We start from the raw sequence: 18,476 nt of genomic DNA, 5'->3' as shown, positions 1-18,476 counted from the left end.
GACTTAAGAGTGCTACCTCACTGAAATACCATGCCGAAGTCACTCAGCACAGTATTTCATTCGTCACATTATACTGACAATGGGTGAACCAATTGTTGCCATTCCCCTAAATGCTGAACGTTAAGCACGGAATAACAACTACCATTTTTAAGGACTTTGGTATGTCCCGGCCTGGGAACAGAACCTATAGCCTACCCCACTTACTTGCACTTAGACGAACGCTCAACACTAAGACCAAAAGTGAGGTATTGATGTAACAACATATTATCATGTGAGCCAGTATATAGCCTCAGCCAGTCAGTACGGAAACGAACGCGCCCAAGCGTAACTGTATTAAAAAATATAAAGAATGGCAAAATAAAACACAACAATATTTTACTAGCTCAGTATTTATTATCAGTTGTTGAAGCAGACAGATATATGTATTCTAGTCTCTTTTCACAAATAATTTAATATTCGTGAAACGTATTTATTGTATCTAAAACTCATTATAGTAACGTAACATAAACAGTGTCTATTGATTTCTACGTGACAGTATTGCCAGAGCCCGTAGACACATGTTCGTTGCTCATTTCATTTTTTTCGGCCCCACACAATACAGACCTCGGATATTGCATTCCTGAACTGACAGCCTCTCATTCGTATCAATACAAAAAATGGCATATTGAGGAAATGAGAGAGGGCCCCTGTCACACTGTGTTGTTCGTCTGGTAGACACAATGTGTTGGGTAAATGCAATGCTCACCTTACATTCGCTTTTAAATGTTAACTTTTGACATATAGATATCCAATACTCCACTAAAAACAAGAAAACATTGACCATTTTCAAAACAAATATTTATCCCTTAACAAATGTATCAACTCCAACAGTGATCGAAATGACACGTTGTGTCGAAAATAAGCCCAAACCTAATAAGGCCTGGATAGTTTTTTTTAATCTAAATTCACTGTCGGTCGTGGTTAATAACCAGCTGAACCTGGTCTTCATCTGACAAATAACGACTCGCCCTACCGAGACACTCCTCGCCCTCGGATGTTCCTCCACTAACCTTACCTAAACACTCCTCGCCCTCGGGTGTCCCTCCAGTTACACTACCCAAACACTCCTCGCCCTCGTTTGTCCCTCTAGTTACCCTACCCAGACAATCCTCGCCCCCGGGTTTCCCTGCAGTTACCCTACCCAGACACTCCTCGCTTTCAGGTGTCCCTCAAATTACCCAACCCGTACACTCCTTACTCTCAGGTGTTCCACCAGTTACCCTACCCAGGAACTCCTCGCCCTCGCGTGTCCCTCCGGTTACCCTACCCAGACACTTTTACACTCAAGTGATCCTCCAGTTACCCTTCCCAGACACTCCTCGCCCTCGATTGTCTCTCCAGTACCCAACACAAGTTACCCTTCCCAGACACTTCATCCCTCTTGGGTGTCCCTCCAGTTACCCTACCCAGGCACCCATCGCCCCGGGTGTCCCTCTGGGCACACTTCCAAGACACCTAGCCCCCTCGTTTGTTCCTTTTGGCTCCCTACCAATGTACTTTTCGCCCTCGGGTTTCCTTCATAGCACATTACTCGGGCAACCCTCGCCCTAGGGTGTTCCTCCAGTTTCCTTACCAAGACATTCCTAGCTCTGGGGTGTCACTCTGGGCATCCTTACGAGACACCCATGGCCCTCTGTTGTCCCTCTGGACACCCTACCCTAGCACACCTCCCCCTTGCTTGTCCCTCCGGGCAGCCTACCCAGGCACTCCTCGTCTTCGCTTATCTCTCCGTGCATCCTACCCAGACATACCTCTCCCTTGCTTGTCCCTATCCTATGGACAGCCTATCCTAGCACACCTCCCCCTTGCTTGTCCCTCTGGACAGCCTACCCAACAAACTTCCCTTTGCTTGTCCCTCTGGACAGCCTACCCAGACACTCCTCGTCTTCGCTTATCTCTTTGTGCATCCTACCTAGGCACACCTCTCCCTTGCTTGTCCCTCACGATAGCCTTCCCTAACACACCTCCCCCTTGCTTGTCCCTCTGGACAGCCTACCCAGGCACTCCTCGTCTTCGCTTATCTCCCCAGGCACCCTACACAGACACTCCTCGTCTTCGCTTGTCCCTCCAGGCACCCTACCCAGACACTCCTCGTCTTCGCTTGTCCCTCCAGGCACCCTACCCAGGCAATCGTCTCTCCTGGCACCCTTTCCAGACCCCCTCTCTCCCCCCCCCCCATCCCCTTGCGTGTCCCTCCGGACACATTACCCAGATACTCCTCGTCCTCGGGTGTCACTCTAGGCTAGTAGACTTTGAACTCTATACAAACAGCAATGGATATTTTGTTTTGTTGCGTGTCAAATTGTGAAGAACGTTTCGGAGAAGGTTTTAGTAGAGATGTTATCGTTTAAACTTGTGTTAAGTTAAATATTTATTGTACACCTTGGGATGTTCCTCCAGTTTCCATACCATGACATACCTAGCTCTGAGGTGTCACTCCGAGCATCCTTACGAGACACTCATCGCCCTCTGTTGTCCCTCTGGACACCCTACCCTAGCACACCTCCCCCTTGCGTGTCCCTCCGGACACATTACCCAGATACTCCTCGTCCTCGGGTGTCACTCTAGGCTAGTAGACTTTGAGCTCTATATAAACGGCAATGGATGTTTTGTTTTGTTGCGTGTCACATTGTGAAGATCGTTTCGGAGAAGGTTTTAGTAGAGATGTTATCGTTTAAACTTGTGTCAAGTTAAATATTTATTGTACAAATTGTGAAGCACTTCCCCCAGCCAATTCTTAAAGCTACGTTAATTACGCAGAATCGTCATGAGCACGTGCAATGTTAGAGATCACTGCATTAAGGACAGTGTGCAAATCCTTTTTGAAAAAGTGAAATCTTCCGTTTTGTAAAATGTTATTTGAGTAGAATTAGACAGTTAATCGTCCAAAACTGTCGTGTAGACGTTCGTTTTTCACTTTCTGACCCAGAACAACATGATCGCTTCAAGAATAGACCCATCACATACTACAAATATGAACAAGGGACTACGTTGGATAAATAATTCATACGCGCCTTAAACAGCGCGACGTGACTAATTAAAATGGCGCCATCGTCAATTAATAATGATTTGGAGATGAGGCTTTTTTTCCTAAATGAATGTCCCCAGGCAGTGGAGCCGATGCGTTTGTTGGATTTCAATCTTCTTTATTTTACAAGATTTGTCTCGTTTAGAATCTCAGTAACGTGTCGAACCACTCACCATGGTAAAACTATGTTCGTGGAGTCGTTAGATATAGAGAAAAGCATGCGGATTCTGAATTGACTAGAATCAGGTATACTGTTTCGGTTCTTATTGTATCTTATATCGTGACACTAACGGAATTGTTGGTTCACGTTTTTATCAAACTGATGTGGATTAATAGATTGCTCGACACGTAACAGTTGTTCATCGGATTTATAACCTAATTGATTGATGCACAAGATAATTGTTGAAGTGCGTAATTTTGTACTTTGTAATCACTTTTCAATTTGGGCGAAGAAATAAAAAGAGGTTTGCTATATTAATTACAATAGTAAGGATATATGTATCTTTTGATATACCAAAAGTTTGCCATTTTCTGTTGTCTGCTACTGTGAGACTTTTTTTGTAGACATGGGTTCACAAGACTGAAGGTATAATACAGTTTACCCTTTTTTTTAGTAAAATAAAAAATATAAACAAAGAAAAATATCGCTATTTTTGCCTTTTACTGCGAACTACGTCATCTCGAACAATTTGTCCTTGGTGTCACATAGTCACTGTTGTTTAACGAACAACTTTCCTAGTCGCTCTGTGCTGGCTATGTTCTGGTGGCTATACCGCTTTGATGTTCAGTATTTTCTGGGACAATGACATTAGCAAGCCGTTGAGAACGTGACAAATGGACAACTAGCGACATCATACTTAAAATTTGCTTCAAGGAGTGGATACAAAGCCGCTGAGTAATTGTGATGTTTACACACTCTGACAGAAGTGAAATGTGTTTTCATGAGAAGTTAATTGATGAATAGTGTGAAGGATATGTTTGGACGAGGGCACATATGTCTCCTAAAGTTACGCACACTGGGCTAATTTCGCTTTGCTGGAATATTTTTTGAAGCATCGGGTTTGAAAAGAAAGAAAAAAGACGTTTTGTTCCTCAATTATTTATCTAATTATCTAAGTTGTTTCCAGGACGGTACTACCGTAGTTAGTGACCAGAACTTTCTACTTTTTTGTTTGATGTGCAAATATACGTTAATTGTTTGGAAAGGGTTGTCCCTGTTAACGACACGTGTGTCAGTTATAAGTGAGCAACTATCGTACACAAGGGAATAATAATAATATACAACATTTATATAGCGCCCAACATAATTTCTAAAATTACCCTAAAGCGCTTTACAACATATGGATAATAGTAATGGTTATAATTGTGAAAACAAAGGCTTACAATCACTTTTATACATTTAAGCAAGCAATATGCACATAATTAAACAAATAAAAGGGTGATATTTACATGACGTCTTTGCAAGGATTCTAAAACGCAGACGTGAAGAGGTGAGTTTTGATGTCCCTCTTAACTTTCTAATAGCAGATGGTAAGCTATTCCACAACGTAGCTGAAACCCTCCCAAAGCATCTGTTTCCGTAGGTCACAGTGCGAGATTTTGGGACACACAAGAAAGATTCTGACTCCGACCGCAGTTATCGTGACGGCTGATACAGGGTAACAAGCTCCTGTAGGTACCGAGGAGCTGTTCCATTCAGTGTCTTGTATGTGTACACCAGACTTTTGTACTGCGACCTGTAGCGTACATGATGTAACCAGTGCTACGAATAAAGCACAGGTGTGATGTGCTCTCTCTTTCGAGTACGAGTAACTAGCCGTGCTGCAGTGTTCTGGACCCTCAGCATACGACTAGTTAGTTTGTCAGATATACCGCAGAGCAGGGCATTTCCATAATCCAACCGAGAGGTAACAAGTGAATGCACCAAAATCTTGCATGCATCTGCAGTTATAAACTGCCGAATACAGCCGATGTTCCTGATCTGGTAGTAACAGGATTTTGCAAAAGCGTTCACTAGGAAGTCATACCGTTTCATACACATAAGTAATTGAATGAAATATCAAACTTTAAAAGCAATCGCAATAACCGACACCTTGCCATTAATGATCATATTCATTTATGACTCAATTCGTCTTTAAAATTGTCGTTTAAAATACAGCAAATTTCATTTTTTTTTTAAACATGAGATGATGTCACAGTAGCGGTTCCCTCCCGAACGTACGAGAACCAACCGTACATCTAGCGCTCTGTAATCCACGCCTCGTACAACATTATAGTATAGCCCAGTTAAATAACGACACACACTAGGGACAATTTTTCATAATTGTTACCAAGAAAATTTCTTGTTCTCGGAAAGAGTGCATGTTGATTGATGAGTGGATTAGAAAAAAAGATTTATCAGTGAGGCCTACTCTATCACAAGCTACATTTGATGTCGGGTGACGCAGTTTCTTTGTCAAATTTAATATATCTATCGGTTTCAGTACTGTTTTGAACTGCATGTTGATTAATATATGTCTCCCATGTTTTTCCTGACGTATAATTGAGCTGCGTACCATGCATGCTTTCCCCTAAACAACGATTAGCTATTATAGTGAACGGTTAACTAGACAGACAGTCGGACAGCGGGTCGCTCTGTACCTCACAAAGGGTTTGAAGTAAACTCGTATTTTGACTTGATTCATTGTGTAAGGTAACCAAGTCTCCTAATACAGATTGTCACGTAACAATGTATCTATAGCGGTATTACCGTGTGTACTAGGTACCAACTTACCAAGTCTCCACATATAGATTGTCACGTAACAATGTATCTATAGCTGTACTACCGTCTGTACTGGATGCCAACTTACCAAGTCTCCTAATATAGATTGTCAAGTAACAATGTATCTATAGCTGTATTATCGTCTGTACTAGGTACCAACTTACCAAGTCTCCATATATAGATTGTCACGTAACAATGTATCTATAGCTGAATTACCGTCTGTACTGGGTACCAACTTGCCAGGTCTCCATATATAGATTGTCACGTAACAATGTATCTATAGCTGAATTACCGTCTGTACTGGGTACCAACTTACCGAGTCTCCTAATATAGATTGTCACGTAACGATGTATCTATAGCTGTATTACCGTCTAACGATTAGCTATTATAGTGAACGGTTAACTAGACAGACAGTCGGACAGCGGGTCGCTCTGTACCTCACAAAGGGTTTGAAGTTATTACGTATTTTGACTTGATTCATTGTGTAAGGTAACCAAGTCTCCTCATACAGATTGTCACGTAACAATGTATCTATAGCTGTATCACCGTGTGTACTAGGTACCAACTTACGAAGTCTCCTAATACAGATTGTCACGTAACAATGGATCTAGAGCTGTATTACCGTCTGTACTGGGTACCAACTTACCAAATCTCCTAATATAGATTGTCACGTAACGATGTATCTATAGCTGTATTACCGTCTGGACTGGGTACCAACTTACCAAGTCTCATAATACAGATGGTCACGTAACAATGTATCTATAGCTGTACTACTGTCTGTACTAGGTACCATCTTACCAAGTCTCCTAATATAGATTAATTGAGCTGCGTACCATGCATGCTTTCCCCTAAACAACGATTAGCTATTATAGTGAACGGTTAACTAGACAGACAGTCGGACAGCGGGTCGCTCTGTACCTCACAAAGGGTTTGAAGTTATTACGTATTTTGACTTTATTCATTGTGTAAGGTAACCAAGTCTACTAATACAGATTGTCAAGTAACAATAGATCTATAGCTGTATTACCGGCTGTACTAGGTACCAACTTACCAAGTCTCTTATATAGATTGTCACGTAACAATGTATCGTAACCAAGTCTCCTAATACAGATTGTCACCTAACAATGTATCTATAGCTGTATTATCGTCTGTACTAGGTACCAACTTACCAAGTCTCTTATATAGATTGTCACGTAACAATGTATCCATAGCTGTATTACCGTCTGTACTAGGAACCAACTTACCAAGTCTCATAATACATATTGTCACGTAACAATGTATCTATAGCGGTATTACCGTGTGTACTAGGTACCAACTTACGAAGTCTCCTAATACAGATTGTCACGTAACAATGTATCTATAGCGGTATTACCGTGTGTACTAGGTACCAACTTACCCAGTCTCCTAATATAGATTGTCACGTAACATTGTATCTATAGCTGTATTACCGTCTGTACTGGGTACCAACTTACCAAGTCTCCTAATACAGATTGTCAAGTAACAATATATCTATAGCTGTATTACCGTCTGTACTAGGTACCAACTTACCAAGTCTCATAATACATATTGTCACGTAACAATGTATCTATAGCTGTATTACCGTGTGTACTAGGTACCAACTTACCAAGTCTCCTAATATAGATTGTCACGTAACAATGTATCTATAGCTGTACTACTGTCTGTACTAGGTACCATCTTACCAAGTCTCCTACTATAGATTGTCACGTAACAATGTATCTATAGCTGTATTACCGTCTGAACTAGGTACCAACTTACCAAGTCTCATAATACAGATTGTCACGTAACAATGTATCTATGGCTGTATTACCGTCTGTACTGGGTACCAACGTACCAAGTCTCCTAATATAGATCGTCACGTAACAATGTATCTATAGCTGTACTACTGTCTTTACTAGGTACCATCTTACCAAGTCTGCTAATATAGATTGTCACGTAACAATGTATCCATAGCTGTATTACCGTCTGTACTGGGTACCAACTTACCAAGTCTCATAATATAGATTGTCACGTAACAATGTATCTATGGCTGTATTACCGTCTGTACTGGGTACCAACTTACCAAGTCTCATAATACAGATTGTCACGTAACAATGTATCTATAGCTGTATTACTGTCCGTACTAGGTACCATCTTACCAAGTCTCCTAATATAGATTGTCACGTAACAATGTAACTATAGCTGTATTACTGTCTGTACTGGGTGCCAACTTACCAAGTCTCCTTATATAGATTGTCACGTAACAATGTAACTATAGCTGTATTACTGTCTGTACTGGGTGCCAACTTACCAAGTCTCCTTATATAGATTGTCACGTAACAATGTAGCTATAGCTGTATTACCGTCTGGACTAGGTACCATCTTACCAAGTACGGACAGTAATACAGCTATAGATACATTGTTAAGATACATTGTTACGTGACGATCTATATTAGGAGACTTGGTACGTTGGTACCCAGTACAGACTGTAATACAGCTATAGATACATTGTTAAGATACATTGTTACGTGACGATCTATATTAGGAGACTTGGTACGTTGGTACCCAGTACAGACGGTAATATAGCTATAGATACATTGTTAAGATACATTGTTACGTGACGATCTATATTAGGAGACTTGGCAAGATGGTACCTAGTACGGACAGTAATACAGCTATAGTTACATTGTTACGTGACAATCTCTATTAGGAGACTTGGTAAGATTGTACCTAGTACGGACAGTAATACAGCTATAGTTACATTGTTACGTGACAATCTCTATTAGGAGACTTGGTAAGTTGGTTCCCAGTACAGACGGTAATATAGCTATAGATACATTGTTAGGGAACAATCTATATTATGAGACTTGGTAAGTTGGTACCTAGTTCAGACGGTAATACAGCTATAGCTACATTGTTACGTGACAATCTCTATTAGGAGACTTGGTAAGTTGGCACCCAGTACAGACGGTAATACAGCTATAGATAAATTGTTACGTGACAATCTATATAAGGAGACTTGGTAAGTTGGTACCTAGTTCAGACGGGAATACAGCTATAGATACATTGTTAAGATACATTGTTACGTGACAATCTATATAAGGAGACTTGGTAAGTTGGCACCCAGTACAGACGGTAATACAGCTATAGTAATACAAGTAATTTTCAGACCATGAAAGATAACGTTCTGTATTGCACATGTGCAATACAGAACGTTATCTTTCATAGAGTCCATATATAGATTGTCACGTAACAATTTATCTATAGCTGTATTACCGGCTGTACTGGGTACCAACTTCCCAAGTCTCCTAATACAGATTGTCACGTAACAATGTATCTATAGCTGTATTACCGTCTGTACTAGGTACCATCTTACCAAGTCTCCTAATATAGATGTCCTCGATTCGAAAAGCGCCTGCTTGAAACTTGGGGGTTCTTGATGGATCGGACTTGACAAAATAGCTCATCTATCTTCAAAGACTACATGGATTTCTTATATCACGTTTTCGAGTAATTAATGACATATAATTCCCCCTCGGTACCGCTAGTAATCACCGTAATTAGTGCTACCAGCACTGACAGCAGGTAAAAACTGCTGCAAATATCCTTGATAGTTCGGTTTTCCAGCAGACGAAAACAGATTTAAAGAACAACGGAAGGGATCAAGTAGGAAGTGAAGGGTTTGAGGGATGACAGTCTTATGATAGAGTAGGAGCCGTATGTCCCGTTTGGACTGTTTTACTCATGCTTAAAGAGAATACACCCTGGCGTTATGACGCCTTATCCCAATCCTATTTGGTCTGTAGAAACTAGTAAACTTACAGAAAGGCGCCCCGACGTGACAGGGAACGCAAAGCAGGGGGAGATCCCAACTACGTTCGAGACATAAACATTATGGATGTGAAATTTTGAAGTCTTCTTAAATCGAATAAACATTATAAAATCAACCTAACTCTAATCCCAGGGTCGGCGTTGAAACGCCTACTCTTTCAAAGAAAAATACAAAATGGGAGCCTGCCATTTAGTATATAGCTACCACAGTGACATTATCATAACTTTGCTTCGTCTATCGTATATCGCTAGCACAGGGAACGGTATCATGACCCATTCTTCTTCTTCATAGTGTCTGTACATGTAGCTCTATTCTACTACTCTGAAAACTTTACTCATTTTCAATTTGAAATAACCAGTATTCCTCCGAGTTTTTGAAATTCTTGAACCTATGGGGGTTTACGCGTCTCACCCTCTTTACACCAGTTTAGATTGCCACCTTTTTGGTGCCTAGCATCGCCGTTGAGTCCTAGCAGGACGTCAAAGCTATTGGATGAGATGTATGTCATTTTTGACATACGGTATCCATTACCACATGTGTAGGCGCCATCACGTGTGTCGGTCCTACGTCCATTCTTACCCTGTGGAGGTTCGAGGAAAGTATGTCGAAATAATCTACTTATGTGGGATCCCTTGCAGAATTGGGATTTGCTTTTGTGCTCTCTACTTGATGCCACAAAAACAACCAATTAAAAGGATATTTGAGTGTGTTCTATATAATTATATTTCATTTACGTTTGAAATTTTCACGTAACATTTTGATATATAAATGCAAAACCAGACACTTGTGTTTTTCTAACGAATCAGAAATCACGAGTTTATTGCGCGAACGAATATAGTCATATTCATGAAGAAATCGATACAAAGATTTTATAAACTTTGATTTTTTTTGCAAATACAATGGGATTCCCATACAAAAAGTAGTTCCGGCAAGTAGGTAAATACAACATTCCGTATTGCACATGTGCAATACAGAACGTTATCTTTCATGGTCTGAAAATTACTTGTATTACTATAAAAAAGATTCATCAGGTATGCGATAAAATTATATCTTGGTTAATACAAGGTAGATAACTCGTGATATCTTACAATCATTAGAAGGTAGACAAATGACAGTGTAGCGTAATTAATTATCACTGACAACATGCAAATAGTGCAGCGAATATATCTCAAAACGCAAAACATTGTATTTGTGAAGATAGTCGGACAGAAAATAGTGGTACCTTACCCGATATTATATAGCTGTCAAAGACGCGTTTCATGTAGTACATTGCTACCTCAAGGGACTGTAGCATACCTCTTGTCTCCCCTATATTACATACCTACACACTGGAGACACCAGTATATGTATTGCTATACAGTTATTATTGTGTTGTTTCGAGTTTTACAAAGGTCAGAGGTATCCCCGACGCCTGTCACTAACACCGTATGTAAACGGAGCCATAGAGACGCACTGTGTCCTCAACGTAGTTTCGATGATGATTTAAACCAATGGCTTCAAGAACAGTTCATGCAAGCTCATAGGGCATACGTGTATGTTATAGAAAATATAGAAAACTAATTTAGATATATTTTATAATCTTCTTCTCGTATATACATAAAATAACAAGCACAACAAAGGTCGGTTGCACAGATTTAGATATCCTTGCGACAGCATAGTAGAATGACAAGAATTATACCAGGCATCATTTTGGTTGGACTACTAGTTGATAGGTTGCCTCTGTATATGGGTTTCTCACGGAACAAGAAACGTTTCACCTTATCTTTTTACCTATATCACCATTTCATTGGGTATCATATAACAAAGCCTTCTCCTACATGTATCTGTAGAAGGCCTCCGCTGGATAAGCGCTTGCTCCAAGCTGTGTATTTGCTGACGGTAATTGACAAATTAGCACATCTGTTTTAGAAATCTGTATGACCTTTCGTATTATACTTCTAATTACAGATCACCTCCACTGTAATCAGAAGGCATCGCAAAACGTTGTTTAACGTATTATATATAACACTCCTAGCACAGTGGCGAATCCAGAGGGTTTTTTTGGGCTTCAGGAAACCCCCCCCCCAGCCTTAGAATTTTCTTTAAAAAGCATGTATTTTTACCATTTTCCTCAATATTCCCCACATGGAACCCCCCCTGGAAATGTGTACACATTTTGTAACGCAAATTTCTTATGTCACTAAAATATTTGAATAATTATGTTAACCGTTAAAACAGGATATTTGACCGTGTTCCAAATATTGATATTTCATTTATGTTTTGAACTGTTTAGTAACATATTGATATATATATATATAATGTATCGTGTGTAATTCCAAGGTAGATAACTCTTGATTTATTTCACTCTATAATTCCTGTCCAGTACCGCTATTAATCCATGTAATTATCTCTACCAGCACTGACAGCTTGTACATACAATACTGTGTTGGAAGATTCACAAATCACTAAGGCCTGAAGTATGATCCCTATCTCCTATCTCCTTCCCTACAAGCAGGCTACCACACGGTTTTGTAGCTTAATCACTGTTTCCAATAAAAGATATGGCTTCCACAGGGGATGGGATCATAATCGATATGATATTTCGATTCACACATTTCTATAGAGATTTTTTAATTTTAATTTACTCTTCAAAAAACGATTATTCATGAACTGAGGGAATCTAATTTCATTTCAAATATGCTTTATTGATAAAATGTTGAATCGGATTGAGCAACAGGCATATCCTGTGTAAGTCCCCTCCTCAGCAGAACCTACCTGTCTTTGACATGTATGAATCAAATAACTCAAATTAAATCTTGTAGTTTTTAGAAAATATTTCCAACACGTCCAAAAACTCGTCTTAGTAGTAAGCCGTCCATGTTGATAAGTAAATATTGAGATAAACGGTTGATTTAGAAAAGTATGCAAGGTTCTTGATTTCGAGTACAGGAGTCTATCATCCATATATATGAATTGTAAATTGAAGAGCTCTTCAAGTCGGCCAGGAGAGTAGCTCGCTTTGTTCTTATTGGATTGCCAAAAGTTAGCCACCGAAGTCAACACATATATTGCAAACCAGGAACTCAATCATTCTTACGATTTCATCCTCAGTATATTTCGTCTTAGTCTATGTAGTAGTTTTCACAAAATATACTCCCATTTCAATCAGATTGCCCAAAAGTATAACGCCATATATCTTCCTCGCCGCACTCTTTATCTCATTATAAGAGAACGGAGGTGTTGCTTCAGTTTGTCATAAGGTATGAAATTTTACAGAAAGGATTTACGTGTCATTAACCGAGATGTCATCCCGAATTTCTCTTGACATAATTATCATTAATGTCTGACATTCTAAAAAGATACTTGATAGGTCTAGCATAAACATTGTATGTCTACAATCATCGGAGTAATTATCATTAGCGTGATCCGGCTGCCAGCCATATACTGCCATTGAGCGTCAGCTTCTAACCAATTTATTGTTCCATCCACAGGTAGTGACGTCATCACAGTCAATCATCGATAACAAACGGAACCTCGGCATTGACCCTTCGGGCGAATCTGACAGTAATTGTTTCAAACAGGTAATTTTACAATTTTGTAGCCTTTGACAATTTCCTGGAACTAGCCTACAAACGAAGCTTTAAATGGCCTGTGAAGTTTACGGGCTGTAATTTCTGGGACAAAAGAATCTGTCTGCCGTGGGGTTTAGTAGTTTTTCGAATTGTTTGAATTGCGATGTGCTGGGAAGCATGAGTTCTACCTCCGGTGCAGGACCAACTTGTATCGAATCTGATAAAAATGTCTCATGCCCCTGCAACTGAAGGGGGATGCGGGTATACTGGAATCAGGGAGTCTCTGCATCCATCTGTTGAACATTTCCCGACGCACTGCTACTTAATTTCTGGAAAGTTGGTACACGTGTTCGGCAAGGAATTCGTCCGCTTGCAATACAATTTTTATTTTGATTGTTGTACTGTAGGTAATATTCGCGGGGGTTTAATTTCGCTTTATTCGCCGTCACCAAAGATAGCCCGAAATTTAATACCCAGCGAATATTAAAACCATTTACTGTAATCTCCATGAGTTTATAATTATACATTTGTATATATCGACATCGCAAACTAATACTCCTTTACTGCCCAATAAGGAATTAAAACAACAAATCAATATTGTATTTTACTTTACTTTCACAAACGACTTGTAAAGTAAATCTCTTCACCCAAAAACTATATAGTACGCTCGACAGCGCGATATTTTTGCCTGACCATGTTGCGCGAAATTGGCTCCCCAAGAACTAGTCCTTTTCAGGAGTTTTTCTCCTTTACTTATTTATGTTGGGCGAGGATATTAGGTCAATTTTGGCATACAATTTTAGTTAGGTGAATGTTTATACATTGTCGTCAGTATCGCCTGTGCATTATTAAGTTTTGTCAATTAAATGAGGATCGGTTAAAGACCTGCGGACAATAGGAAATAAAGATTTCCGCAATAACTCGGCTCTCAGACGGAATGTGATGTCGTCAGATCTACGATATCATCTTCCTGCTGTCTTTAAAACGTACTGTATTGATGTCAAGAGAGACACCATGTAAAATATTAATGATTACGTAGCAATACCTTTTGTTGAAGGACTGGGTGTTTCTAAATGTAGAATTATGAGGTGTCTCCAAACAATGCACCGTCCCACTCCCGAAGCTTTTTTGTTGTTTATATCAGATTGCTTACATTTCTGTTTTGTAAAATAATAAAACAATTGTAGCCTTTAACCTTGGTCAATACCTGGATTTATCGACCCGAGAAAAGATTTTTGACCTCGGACGCAATATATCTTTTCTCGGGTCGATAAATCAAAGGCTATAATTGAATATTAAAGCTTGTATTATTCACAACCAAGTTACAAAACACTGAAAATTCAGGTTTATCACGCTTGAATTCAATATTTGATATAGACAGAAAATAATAACAATATTCTCTCAAGTGCGGAGGAACTCGATATAAAAATATTAATTTCTATCATGTCATCAAAGTATGAATGACTACAAGGAAGCAGTCACTGAGCATGCGTAGAAGAATAGGTCGGTTGAGTCGCAGTGTTACATGTATTTTGGATATGAGCCGAAATTATTGGAGAACTTCAGCGAAGCGACTAGCATCTACATTGATCTGACAAAGGTGCCGATATCCATGGAAATGGAGCCCTATTTTCATACCAGACTGTAATTTAGTATTGGTTGTGACCAGACTATTATTTAGTATTGGTTATTTTGTGACCCCGAGGCCTTGACATTTGACGGACGTGATATTATACACTCCTACAATTACGAACGTCTATTGAGGTCCGTCTGGTCTTTGTAACTTGTTGTATTCCCCTCAGGTCGATGTCAGACTGATACATTACGGAGATATTTTACAGATATTTCAACCCTCACTGCCCCGTCTATACAGGTCAGAGTGGCACACGTTGTCCCATTACCTTCACGAGATGGTTCAGCTAGACAATGCACGATTTCCAAATCTCCAATGCATCCTGGGAAGGGGTTTAACCAGTGAAATTAAGTGCCGTTTCTGTTTGTTTATTACTCGTGATTTTGACAACTGCTGTACTGAATTGATACATTTAATCTCACTAAAGCTGCACTCCTTGTAGGAATCATTTGAATAACATCAGAATCGCGATGGTCACAACACTACCAAGATATTCACACAAAACGTCACAAGATGGCGTCATGATGATGTAGTATCATAAAATGGCACCAGCGTTTTGGACGACACGCTCTAAATGGTCTTACCGTTTTGCCGTTACAGCGCTATGTGTTTTAGTTCAGATTGTAGATGTACTTGATCATAGTGGGGCTCCTTTTAAATAGACCTGCATGTTAAGAGCAAGCTCTGTTTCCCTGCACATATCAAATTTATCAGGTTTCTCGTTTTCAACTTTGAATGTCTTCTATAAATTTGTATTCGTCAAGAGCATTCCTTCTAAATAATCTCGCACTGATGCAGTAATTTCAAAAAGGGAGTGGGGAAGGGGGGAGACATTTTCTTTGTGTTTTTTTGTTTACTCCTCGCGCCAAAAGCTTTTCGCACCGGAAAGATAGAAATATAGAAAGAGTTCTGATGCGATATGAAACATTTTAGAGTGCTTTTTGGAATTTTTGGTTTAATCAATATTGCTTTTCAATATAAAGCGTTTAAAAATGTCCAGTGGGAACAAAATGAAATAAAAACACCTTCCAGTATGATTAAGAGACGCATTGTCGAGGGTAGTGAGAGGATTTTTTTTTTCTGTACTCGAAAAAGTATGCGGATTTTCAAACAAATTCATATAGGTAGTTGTGGTAGGGGTTATTTAGCTTCATGTGCTACTGAAGAAGATTTATTGGGTCCTTATCCGTCAAATAGTTTAAGGTTTACATGCATATGTGTTATACACGGTGTTTTATTGTGTACATACTTATGCACCCTTTCAAAATCAAAGACGACTCTTTCTTAATTAACTTAGAGAACACCCTCTCTTAAATCAATATTTGATTACAGTATGTATAACGTTTTCGGTAGCTGTTTCTTAGGCAGCGCCGCACTGAAAAAACACATTTTGAAAAATATATATTATTTTTCAGTCAATAGGTCATTGAAAACAGTTTGCTTGTGGATAACTTGATCATTTATCAAATAGACAGGACATAAACATGATGGAGTTTACCCTGATTTGGTCCCATTATTTCCAACCAATCACAACCATTGGATTTCATCCATGCATGATATCACAGTTTGAGTTACTCCCCGTGGTCCAACCTGCAGGCTTCATTAGTGGACAAGAGCGTTAGTACCAATAGTTTGCACAGAGGCTGTAGGTTACTACACTACCTACAGTATCACTGACGTATACACTACCTACAGTATCACATTCGTATACACTACCTACCGGTCTCATTGGTGATACGACTACATTAAGGTATCAAGTTAAGGTATTTGACGCACGTAAACTTGCCTCTATGTCCATATGTAATTTAGTTTGGTACTCTACGGTACCAAACATGCGGCCGATTTCGCGGGATTTTCTGACTTTGACATTGCTGTAAAAAAGAACTCAAACAACAATGTATGGGCGACGTGAATGTGCTGTTGGGTACGGGTTTGGCCGATGTTAGTAGCATCAAGATTTAGGTGTAGCTCAGGAAGGCAGACTCAGTGATCATAAAGATATTGGTATAACTCAGGTAGGCAGACTCAGTGATCATAAAGATATTGGTATAACTCAGGTGATCATAAAAAGTTAAAGGGTGTAACTCAGGTAGAAAGACTCAGTAATCATAAAGATATTGGTATAACTCAGGTAGGCAGTCTCCGTGATCATAACGATTTAGGTGCAACTCAGGTAGAAAGACTCAGTAATCATAAAGATATTGGTATAACTCAGGTAGGCAGACTCCGTGATCATAACGATTTAGGTGTAACTCAGGTAGGCAGACTCAGTGATCATAACGATTTAGGTGTAACTCAGGTAGGCAGACTCAGTGATCATAACGATTTATAGGGTGTAACTCAGGTAGAAAGACTCAGCAATCATAAAGATCTCGGTATAATACAGATAGGGACTCCCTGATCATACATCAACCGACCATGGCCATCACGCAATGTATCATCATGTTAATCAAAAGTACATTGGACGTACAGAGACCTATAAGGTTGATTGAAAAATAGCTAGTTTAAGAATTACCTTCAAACGCGCTACACATATAGGTGTGTTGTGTAAACGTGACAGCCCTAGCTATATCTGGTACACTTAAATCTAAGTATCCTAGACTTCCCATCAAACACTCATTAAAACTGAGGTAGAGACGGACTGCTTAAAACTTGAGACGAGATGTGGCTGTTTGATTATTTTGTTCTTTGTCATCAAATTACTTATGCGATTACAAAAGGGCCATAACGGGTTGAACTGTTGTAGGGCTTGCACTTGCGACATGGACAGAAGCCTTTAGTTCGTGTAATTACTTACCTGGCGTTCGCGCGTGCGGATTGATGGGTATGTGTAGAGTGCTCTAGCCCCGGACCAGCTGGCCCAGGATGATGACAGACGGGCGATCTCAGACCAGTGTTGACATGTATGTTTACCTGCGTATTTACATTTTGACCTCGTTGTTTACGTTTCGGATAAACGAAGCATCTGCTTGCCGTACTTTTTAGACATCACACACGTGTTCTCAAGGTTTCGTGCAAATGTGTGAACAGATATATAGACGGTGTGTTTCCTCATCTAAGAAAATAGAACAGAACGTCTTAGAGTACATAAAACCCACCCCCGATAATCCAGTCCCTAAACGTTTTATTCGGTTACTCTTACTTCTATTTCCGAATGCTCTGTTGAAAGAATAACATGGTTTTCCGCTTCTGACGGAGTTCCGAATGGATCTCCATTATTTTTCTGCCGGGCAAGTAATGACTGTTTCCGTTTACCATTCGGCGGCTTGCCAGTTAAGGTGAACTTAATATAACATCATCAACGTGCCCAATTGGCTGTCGTCTGTAGCATGGCATTGAGACGAAAATAAAATATTACTTGTTCACAGAACTACAATTATTCCAGGACATTGAACGGTCAACAAGGCCGTCAACTGAACCTAACGTTTTTTAATAGGCCATAACATGATAAATCGGTTTAGCTAGCACTACATGTATAGAAGACACTATAGGTATCCCTGTGGCAGTTAGTGTATACAATGCATTGCAAAAGCAAGAATCGCAATGATTAAGACGACACACAAAGCACTTTGATTTACACGCCCATCAATACGATACGCTTACCTTCAATATAGATGGAAGCAAAACGAGTGAGG

Source organism: Mizuhopecten yessoensis, unplaced genomic scaffold, assembly GCF_002113885.1.
Source record: "Mizuhopecten yessoensis strain PY_sf001 unplaced genomic scaffold, ASM211388v2 scaffold10413, whole genome shotgun sequence".
In the NCBI taxonomy this organism is placed as follows: domain Eukaryota; kingdom Metazoa; phylum Mollusca; class Bivalvia; order Pectinida; family Pectinidae; genus Mizuhopecten; species Mizuhopecten yessoensis.
The sequence above is the reverse complement of the archived record's forward strand: the minus strand, read 5'-3'. Positions refer to the sequence as shown.